Below are 11,108 nucleotides of genomic sequence, written 5' to 3'. Positions count from 1 at the left end.
TTAGTTGTGCTACCCTTCTTGTACTTGATATTCAAATCGAACTATTGTAGGTATTTTGACCACTTCTGATGGCAATCATTCCGAAACTTCCCTTGAGTTTGTATGAATTGCAGGGGTTAGTGGTCTCTGTGGATGATTGTTTGCTTCCCCAAAATGTAATGCTTCCATTATCGGCAGGCCTGCACAATGGAATACATCTCTTTGTCATAAGTGGGATACTTCCAGATTGTGTCTAAAAGTGTCTCATTGTGATATGCCACTGGATGCCCCTATTGAGTAAGGACTGCCCCAATAGCATAGTCAGAGGCATTTGTCTCGATCTCAAATGGTTGTTGCAAGTCCGCTTATGTGAGCACTGGTTTAGAGTAGAGGCGATGTTTCAACTTTGTGAATGCCTTTTTTTGAGAATTAGAACAATTTTTTTTTTCTTTCGCTCCTCCTCTGGTGACTTGACTCAAGGGCCAAGTGATATAAGAGAACCCCAACACGAACCTACGATAAATATTGGTAAGACCCATCAAGCTGTGGAGCACTGTCATAGTGGTTGGGGCTGGCCAATTGCAAATGACTTGGATCTTGGCTGGATCCACATGCACCCTCGTTCATCAACAATGTATCCCAGATACTGAACCTGGGTCATGGAAAAAGTGCATTTCTCCAAATTGGCACACAACTTGTGTTGCTGCAGTGTTTGGAGAACTTGTCGGATGTGGTGGAGGTGCTCTTCCCAAATCTAGTTGAAGATTAGGATGTCATCCAAGTATACCACTACAAATGAGTTGGTGAATGGCTGCAAGATGTCATCCATCAGCCTCATGAAGGTTGCAGGAGAATTCCTCAACCTGAAAGGCATAACCATCCATTTAAAAAGGTGCTCCTTGGCTTTGAAGGCAGTCTTCCACACATCAGAGGATTTGATTGGTACTTGGTGATATCTGGACTTCAACTTGATCTTGCTAAATATTTAGACCCCTTGAGTTGGTCCAGAAGGTCATCAATTCGTGGGATCGAGTACCTACTCTCAACAATGATCTTGTTCAGTGACTGATAGTCAATACAGAGTCTGCAAGTCCCATCCTGCTTTCGTACCAACATGATCAAGCTCTGACAACATGATGAACTCAGCTGAATGTGACCTTTCTGTAGCAGCTCCTCAATTTGCCTCTTGATTTCATCGCTCTCGAGAACAGAGCATTGATAGCTTGGTTCGTTGGGTAACGACGCAACTAGGGTCAGATCGATGGAGTTCTTGACTTGACAGTGTAGAGGCACCCTTGCAGGGGAGGTGAAGCTGTCATCGTACTCCTCCACGACCTTGTCCATCTGTTGTTTTTGTGTTGAGGGGCCCTGTCTGGAGGTCGTGGCCACTATCTTCTTCTTTCTTCGAGGGCGTATCTTTAGGGAAACAAATTTCCCGGTTCTTGAAATGATCTTACTGCATTGTTTTGTAGTAACCAGAGAGATGGTGGTAGGTGGTGCTACCTTAGTTATCCTTTACAACTTATTTCCCATTGTAACAATAACAGTGTGAGGCCTTGACTGTTACAGAGCATGTCACTTCCACAAGTATGGTTTGCCTAATAATACATCACAAACATCAAGGGGAGAAACATCACATAATAACTCATTTGTAAAGGGCTTGAAGCTGTATCGAAGGTGAAATTGTTGGCTCACGTGCAGATACCGTCCTTGGTGAAGCCACCTGATAATGTACAGTTGTCAGTGTGTTGTGGTCGGTAAGCCCATCCACTTCATGACCTCTACTGCAATGAGGTTCTTTTGGTTCCTGCTGTCAATAATGAACTGTAACAAGGAACCCTTTACCCACATCTGGGAGTGGAAGAGACGCTCCTCCTCCTCTAGATCTTCGGGTTACTCCTTCTGGATCTTTATTGTGGTGATGGTGGCGTTGGGCTCTGCATCAATAATATGCCCCCCTTTGTCATTTCCCTTTTCAGCTTCTGACTCAGAGTCAGAACATGCATTTGATTCTGAAGCCTTCATCTTGGCCACAAGTGATTGCCTGACACAACACTCACTTGTGTTGTGGGTGTAGCTCTTATGGAACTCACACCACTTTTCCGTGTCCTTCTTCGCCTTCGCAATGTTGTCCTTCACCTGTGGCCTTGGCGGGTTGTCTTGGGTTGTCCCACCTTGGATTTGTCCTTTGTTCTGCATTTTGGGGGCACCTTTTCCCTTTGTTTGGATTCACAGATCCAGAGTCTCACTTCTTCTGTTTCAACTTCTGATTGATCTTGATGACATATTGGTATGCCGTGTTGAGAGAGGAGATGTTCGGAAACTCCATCTCTTCCTAGATGTATCTATGTAGGCAACCACAGTACTTGAGTACCAAATGTTTCTCAGAATCCTTGATACTCAAATTCGTGCGAAGGGTATGAAAAAAATTGGTAAACTCTGGCACATCTTGGTCCCTTCCTTGCCATAGCATGGTCCAGTTTATGTATTTTTCTCATAGCTCCCAACAGGGTAGTACTGATCCTTGATGGCGTCCCGGAATGAATTCCAAGTGGGAGCAGCTGAAGAAAGTGAGGTTGTGCTTTCATCCTTCTGCTCACAATAGGTTTCCCACCAGTCCTTGACATGGGGGGTGGCTTTGAGAAGAGAATAGGTAATCTTTTCTCGGCTGGAAAAATCATGTACAGATAAATACCCTTCTAGTAGATTCACCCATTTGTCTACAACGTCTACATCTATTTTCGCCTCAAATATGGGAATCTCAAAGTTTACTTGTACCTTAAAGGGCGTGGAGCCTCCAGAGTGGCTGTTGGATGTGGATGTGCCACAAGTGGGAAACCGTTTAAGGATCTGGGCAAAGTTATCGATCATTGCATTCCTTCATTTCTCGAGGGCCTCCTCAAGAAAGATTTTTATAGGATCTCCTGCTCCCTCATCTTTCATTTCTTCCCCCATGGGAGGCCGTCAGGATTTACCTGGATGGTCTTTCAAAGATTCGACTAGTTTGAGCCCTAACTCCTTATATCCCGACCCCATTAGGGACATGCAAAGAAAAACATAGAAAGAGAAGACTACTCTAATACCACTGATGTGAATTTAAACAGGAACACAACAAATTATAGATATAACCATAAATATAGAGATGCAATAGAAATAACACTTCTTTAATTAATATCAAATAATGAAATATGCTTACAAAGAGAATGGAAATAAGACTAGCTCGAGAGATGGTAGCTGTTACATAAAAATATCGTCACCATGATTATTTGCAGTCAGTATGGGTCTATCATCACTTGTACTATCCTCTTAAGCAATTCTAAGACCTCAGCTCTTCAAATCAAGCTTTAGAAGTGGGAGAAAGACATTAAATATCAATGTAACTCTGGTTCCGCACTTTCTCTCATGGTCACCTGCGGTCCCGCACCTTCTGTGTACAAAAGCTGCGTACCTACCCACTCTGTTCCTAACGGTGTAGGTGCGGACCCCTGTGAAAGTCAAAAGGCGCAAGTTTTATCATAAAAAACTCACTTTGGGTTAATTCTAGAGTTTTCTAGAAGGAATTTTGATGTGGATTGTTCGCTCTGAGGTGGGTCATGCATCCCAAAAGAGAAGGAGCTAATCCCTTGACTAAAGGAGCTATCCCTTTGAAGGAGGGCTTTATCCCTTTGAAGGAGGACCTAGTAACTTCCCTCCATTGCACTATAAATACAGGCATTGGGGTGAGGCCTAGAGAGGTTAGAAGCTGAACATTTTGAGGGTAAATGCTGGTGAAATTAAGACTCTTTAGTTGAGCTTGAGAGGAGAGATCACATACCTCTTGGTTCTATTGGAGAGTGAGTGAAACTTGTCAAAGTAGAGAAGACATCTTGTTGGATCCTGGGAGGAGCTTGTACAGCGTCAAGGCAAAGGTTGTAAGGTTCTTCTTCTTTTGAATTAATACAATCAAACTCATTTTTCTCAACAAGTATCTTATGTTATTTGTTTCATGGACTCCTTGACTTTCATGTTAAATATGTTTTATGCAATTGGTTTTTCAGGTGCTATTTAATTTGTTTGCCTTGTTTGTGTTTGCAGATTCGCGAAAAGGAGCTCATTTGGATCAAAGGAGCGAGGGCATCCACAAGCTTGCGTTGGACCAAAGGTAGGCCCTAAAAACACTTGTTTGCTATTGTTTATTAAAGCATATTTAGAGAAAGATAGTGTCTGGTTGGTTTGCTTGTCGTTAGGTCTTCTTTAGATTCTAGGAAGGTCTATCTTGTCCGCAAGATCGACTCATTCTGTGCGACAAAATGGTGACTCCACTGGGGACTTGATTGTTTTCTTTGTCTATACTCTGACCTGAGAAATTGTATTTTCTGTTTCTGTTTTTGACTTGATGATTGTGGGATTGGGTGAATTTAGTTAATTTTGAGTTAGTTTTCATTTTTCATACTTTTGGGAGAGGTACGCACCCTCTGAGTTAGGCACAGTGCGTACCTGTATGCACTTTTGCTTTGTGCACAGAGTGTGGATGCACCTGTGTAAACAGGTTGCCTGCGTACCCTGTCAAAAATTTGAAAATTTTTAAATTTTTTCTTTTTTTTTTATCAGTTAAGAATTTGTTTATAGGTTTTACCCATTGCCCAGGCCTGCTTGTTCCCTATCAAAAACCTTCCTTGGTTTAATTTCATTAGCATTAGGGTTTTAGGTGGAATTCCTAGGAATTTTGCTTGTTGGGTTTGCTTTTCGTTTTTTGTTGTGTAGTGGCTCTGAGCTTAGAAGCCGTAGGGACCTCGGATTACCTTGGTGTCTACCAGTCTTCTTATGAGTCTGACCATTTATGAAATCTCCCCTTGTTGAGGAATCCGCTTTGAGTTTTCTCATTTCAAAATTTCGAAAAGCTTGTAGTTGGAAGTTTGGAATTTTCATTTAAAAAAAAAAAAGAAAACGAAAGATTGGTTGTTTTTTGACTAATTGTGATTCTGCATAAATTAGTCCTTAGCTCGCATTTAGCTAAGTAAAAGATCCTCAAAAATACTTTTAGTAGGCTTTGACTTCAAGTAGCTTTTTATATAGTTTGTAGCTCTCAAAGTTAGTTGTTTTCATTAGTTTTGAGTGTTTTATTTACAAAATATAAAAAGAAATCTCTTTTGGAAAAGTTTGTTTTTTGTAGTGATTGAGTGCTTTGAAAAGAAAAGGGAAATTTGTGTGAAATAGCTCGTTGTCTCGTTTTGAGTGCTTTGGAAAGGAAAAGCTCTTCTTTTAATTTGTTTAATTGAGAAAGATTTGTGTTTACAAAGTATTTGCATTCTCAAACTTTTTCTTAGTTTAGAAGTTCATCGAAGAGAAAAGATTGTTTAAATCATCTTAGGTGCATCTTTTTAGTGATTTTGAGTCGAGTCTTTACACCACGAGTTTCATATCCGCCACCTCTTGACTTAAACAACAACCACTAAAATTAACGCTTAAAGTAAAATTCACCTAGTAACATTTTATTTCTAGGGCTCTGATACACCAACTTAGCTTAGGCTAGTGTCTTGGAGTGGGAGAGTAATTAACTCTCCAAGACAGTAAAAACAAACAAGTAGCTGTATCTTATGGTAGGAAGAAATCCAATTGTTGCATTTATGCTATGGGAAAGCTCCTCTTAAAGGAGAAGCACGAGATTGTGTTCGAACCAGTGTGGGAATCAATCCTTCCTCATTGGGAATGACGCCAGATATTCACGTATTAAAAACGGTAAACCTCGGATTAACCATTGTCGAGGAGCCTGGGGTCACTTGTTGGTAAACCTTGGATTATGTCAAGGAGCCTTCAAGGGGATTGAGCTTGCTACTCTGCCCTTGCGTGCATATCGGATCGTAGACTGTTCCCCCAGGTGTATTTGTCTCAGTTGGTAGCCTTAGTGACCATATTCTTTAGGATTCTTCCTAAGGTGACAGTGGTGGGAAGATCCCACTGTACCTGGAGTAGACGTCGGCTAGACTCACTTGGATTTTCTGGGGGGTTCACTTCACTCGAGACAGTTAAGTGGAGGAACTTGGTGCAGTCTATTCATTAAACAGGTTGCCAGGGTAACTGTTCCAACCACCATTTCTATACTGAATTTTGCGACGTTGGATTTCATCACCAACTAGTGTTTTCGGTCCGGAAAGTTATTGTTTGTGTGTGTTTGATCTCTAGATTCTTTAGGCGTGTGATTCAAATTTGTTTGGTTCTTTAGAGGCTTTAGGTGGTTTTCATTGAGATTTTACTTTGTTTGCGTGTGAAGTAGTTAAAAGTTCTTAACTGTGGCTGAATTACCAAGACAGTCCCGTAGACTTCGGGGCCAGTCTCCTGAGGTTGTAACTGTGGCTGATTTACTGAGGAAGTCCCGTAGACTTCGGGGCCAACCTGCTGAAGAAGTCCCGAGCCAGCTTGAAGGCTTGAAATTCCTTGTAACTCCTAGTGGTAGCAAAGTTGGGTCACCTGAGGAAGGAGAGTCTTCATTGGTTGTACATCCTGATTACCAAACTCTAGTAACAGGTTATAATCCTGAATCTATTTCGGTTTCCAAACTTGCTGGTAGCTTTTCATCTACTAGTGATGTAGGTGAAGAACCTGAGATATCTAAACCTGTTACTCCAACATCGGGGTTTGTCTCTCCAACTTCTAGTGCTCCTAATTCACCTAGGGTAGAAAGAGTAATCACCGAAAATATTCCTTCTGGTTTGATAGCTATTGAAGAACTTGCTCCGGAGGAAGAAGTAGGCATCCCTATCCCTGAAAATCAACCTGTTATTGATCTAAGGGAGAGTGAATCAATTTTTTACAGTCCACCTAGAAGTACTACTTGGTATCTTTCTTTGACTAATTATTTGGAAAACCCAGCGTTAAGTCTTCCACCACCTCGTGCTCCTTATCATCCTAGAGGTTTTTATACTCCCGTAAATATGTCAGGTCAGTCGTCCATGTTTACTCAATCGCCTGAATCTTTTTTGTACGGTGGTCCTTCTGTTCCCTCTGGGTATCAGTCATTTTCTGGTACTTTTTCGGGAGCATCTCCTCAACCCATTGAACAAGGGTTATTCACTGGAAGCAATGGTACAAAGCCGTTGAGCGTAGAAGACATTCTTATGATGTCAGGTTCTATTCCCAATTCTCAACCTCAAGGTGGCTAGTTACCGCCTAGGGGGCAGCCTCAATTAACGCCTGGGGGGCAACCTCAAGGTACACAATTTGCATCTGGGGGGCAACCTCAAGGACAGTACGTACCTACGGTACAATACGTTCCTCAAGGTCAACCCCAGACTCAATATGTACCCCAAGGTCAACCCCAGTATCAATTTATACCTCAAAGTCAACCCCAGTATCAGTACGTGCCTCAGGGGTATCTACCCCAAGGTCAGTACTCGAACCAAGGTTTCCAACCACCCCAAGGTCAATCCTATGTTCAAGGAACGGGAAATGTACCTTTCAATTATCAATCCTACCCTCAACTTGGTTATGGTCCTCAATATTCTCAACCTGTTATGGGTCAGTACCCCGGAATGAACATAGTGTGGGATCCATCGCAAACTCAACAGGTGTTGCAGCCAAGTGTACAGTTGTCATCTCAAACTGGACAACCCTTAGTTTCTGGTTCACCCCAGCAACCAGTCCAGTCTAATATTCAAACTTCTGTACCTTCGGTAGTTTCTCAGTCTGGGCCTACTGCGCCTCGTACTCCATCTCAAACGACTGCTGCAACTGTCGCAACATCTGTTCAATCTACCCCACCTACTTCTGGAGTATCGACAGCTCCGATTTCTAATGTTCCTGTATCTACTCCTCAGAAATCTTTACCACCGTCTGGATCCATGATTCAAACTACGGTTCAGATGCCTATAGGACAACTCGGTTTAAGTACGGTTGTCACAAGTCAACCACAATTCACCTATCAACCGTACCAGGGACGGTACCAATTCGGTCCTGCTGTCCAGCAGCTAGTTTATCAGTATCAACCGTATCCTGGGTACACTTATCAACAACCTCAACAACCCCAGTACGGTCCAGTTAATCCTGGTTTTCCGGGAGGATACAATATCCCGAACGCGATTCCTATTCCTAGTTATCCTGGATATCCTCCTCCTGGGGCTGGTCTCATGACCCAGAGTTTTAGGGATCCTAATCGGCAGTTACCGTTTATCGCAACTTTGGACTTACCAGACTTGTCGCGCCTAACGAACGATCCGATTAATTATCTTCCGTTTTGGCCGCCAATGCCGAATAAGTTGCCCAGTGACATTCCCAAGTTCGAAGGTAAATCTGGAGAGGACCCGTCGAACCATGTGATGACTTACCACCTCTGGTGTGCGTCTAACTCCATCACAGATGATTCGATCCGTCTTAGACTTTTCCAGCACACTCTAATTGGTCTCGCGGTCAAGTGGTACATTAAGTTACCGCGAGGCACTTTTTATAATTTTAGTCAGTTAGCTACCTCGTTTTTAACTCATTTCCAGTTGCCAGTCTGATATGACAATGGCACGGAATTGTTAACTTCGATAAAAAAATCGACATCCACGTATATTTCAGATCATATTCATGAGTGGAGACATCGACGACGTTTAGTGAAGGTATTTATTCTGGATCAAATCTTGGCTGAGTGGTTTGTAAAATCTTTGTTGCCAAGGATCACTGAAGATGTTGCTAAAGCCGGAGTTGTTACTGAGGAGCAAGTGATTGCTCAAGCACAATACCTTGACTTGGTCTATACTCAGTCAGGTACGTTACACGAAAAGATCCCCGATCTTCCCAAGTAAAATCAAATCACTGCAACTCCTTCGGGATCTCATGCCGCTGACGGTATGATTGGTACGGTTAACACTAAAAGTAAGAAGAAGTCTTCCAAGAATTCTTCTCCTATCATAACCTTGCCTGATTCCCCGACAGGATATTCTTTTGCAGAGGTTTCCACCGATATTCACGTTGTAGAGTCATCTATGGCTAAATCAAAATCCGGTGGGAAGAAGAAAGGAAAGAAGAAGAATAAAACAGACAAAAGTTCAAAGGAGAAACCTGAAAAGGCGGAATCCAATGATGAAAAGTGCAAACCTCGTTATCCATGTCTCATTTGTGACCAAGAACATTTTACAAGAGACAGCCCTCATCGAGCAGAGGTTGCAAAGATCGTCAAAGGTTCCCAAACTCCTGTTGTCTTGAAGGATCCATTTCCAAGTCAAGACAGTAGGATGATAGGTTCTTCCTCGAGTGCCAATGAAGAACCCATATTGATGATGTCCCATGTAAGGATTGCGACTCGATCGCAAGATTATGGTAGTAAAAGTAATGTTAATGGCAAAGAAGCAGAATCTTCTCATTCTAATCCATCAACCTCAGCTCCCGGTTCCGATCCACTACAGATCGAGAAACCTAATCCAGACTTAGTAATCGAACCGCCTACCAAGGGTATACTTCGAAAGTCAGCTTTCAATCCACATGCGAGAGTGGCTCAGAATTATAACATTGTTGAGGATTTAGCTGTTTCACCCTCAACAATGTCGGCTTTGGAAGTGCTGCAATCATGCCCAACACAGCGTAAATTACTTTTTTCGGCTATAGGAGTTGTTGATGTTCAGGACCCGAACCTAATAATCTTTGATCTAGAAAATAGTACACCACATTTGCCTCATCAAATGGCTTTCCAGATCCCAGTGATAGTAAAAAACAGGCCTATTCATCGGACTGTAATTGATGAGGGAGCCTCAACGTGTATTATGTCGATACAGTGTTGGAGATCGCTTGGTTCTCCTTCACTAAATCAATCCCCGAAAATTCTTAAGGCCTTTGATGGCCATGGGTTTCATCCTTTTGGCATTCTACAGGATTTGCCTATAGGGGTTGAAGGAAAAACCATTAGTCTAGATGTGGAGGTGGTTGATGCCCCTCTAGACTACAACCTTCTCTTGGGTCGAAGTTGGTCTTACGCTATGACAACGGTCGTTTCATCGGTCTTTAGAGTCATAAAGTTTCCACATAATGGAAAGATCGTAACAATAGACCAGCTGGCTTACTTTTCATCCGACCCAGCCTCTTCGAAGAGTATTCAGCATGTCGGTAAAACGACTATCCCATATAAGGATGTTGGAGTAGGATTAGTTAAAGATGCTGGTTTACTGGGAACTTTTCCTTTTCCTCCAATCAATGCATCATCTTCATTTGCAAACATTCATATGATTACATCAGACACTATTTTTTATGACGATCCTTGGATTGTTCCTTATGAATCTGAAATAGACTCATTTGGTAATTCCATGCCTTTGAGTCCATATGAAATTGCCTATGAAGTCGTGCAGTCTTTTGCCGACCCGTGTTCAACCGAAAATGACTTAATGAATGTGGTCCGTGAGGAATCACTTTTCACATCAACCTCGGATTTAACTATGTTTTCTGAATTTGTTCACTCTGATGAGCAAATTCATGAAATCCTATGTGTAGATGATTTACCATGGGAAGATCTCCATCACAGATCTTCGTTTTTCCCTGAGGATGATCGTTTTGAAAATGATTTCTCATCAATCTTTACGACTGAATATGTCAAGGAACCTCAGAATCCAATGAAACATCCCGATTCAGAGTTAAATTTGGGAAACATCTCTCGAACTATTCCCATTGACATTTCGGTTAAACCCGGAATTGTTGAGAACATTCATATAGGTGCCTCGTGTACAGATGACGAAATTCAATTATATAAGGCCCTATTTCAAGAATTCTGTGACGTGTTTGCCTGGTCCTATGAGGAAATGCCAGGAATTGATCTCACAATTGTTGTTCATGAGATCAAGACTTACCCAGACGCTAAACCTGTCTGGCAATGTTTGCGTCAGATTCACCCACGAAAAGCTGCTGCAATTAAAGCAGAAGTGCAAAAACTGTTGAAAGCAGGTTTCATTTATCCGATCCCGTTAACGGATTGGGTATCGAATATTGTTCCGGTTAACAAAGAACAGGGGACAATAAGAATATGAATCGATTATAGGGACATTAATCGAGCCTGTCCAAAGGACAATTATCCAACTCCCTATATCGATCAAATCATTGATGATTGTGCCGGCAGCGAAATATTTTCCTTTATGGACGGTTTTTCCGGATACAATCAAATCAACATTCTACCTGCCGATCAACCAAAA

This window comes from Pinus tabuliformis, chromosome 1_2, assembly GCF_031772625.1.
Source record: "Pinus tabuliformis cultivar Carrire ecotype Pingquan chromosome 1_2, CPIR1, whole genome shotgun sequence".
NCBI lineage: Eukaryota > Viridiplantae > Streptophyta > Pinopsida > Pinales > Pinaceae > Pinus > Pinus tabuliformis.
This window is presented reverse-complemented; position numbering follows the sequence as displayed.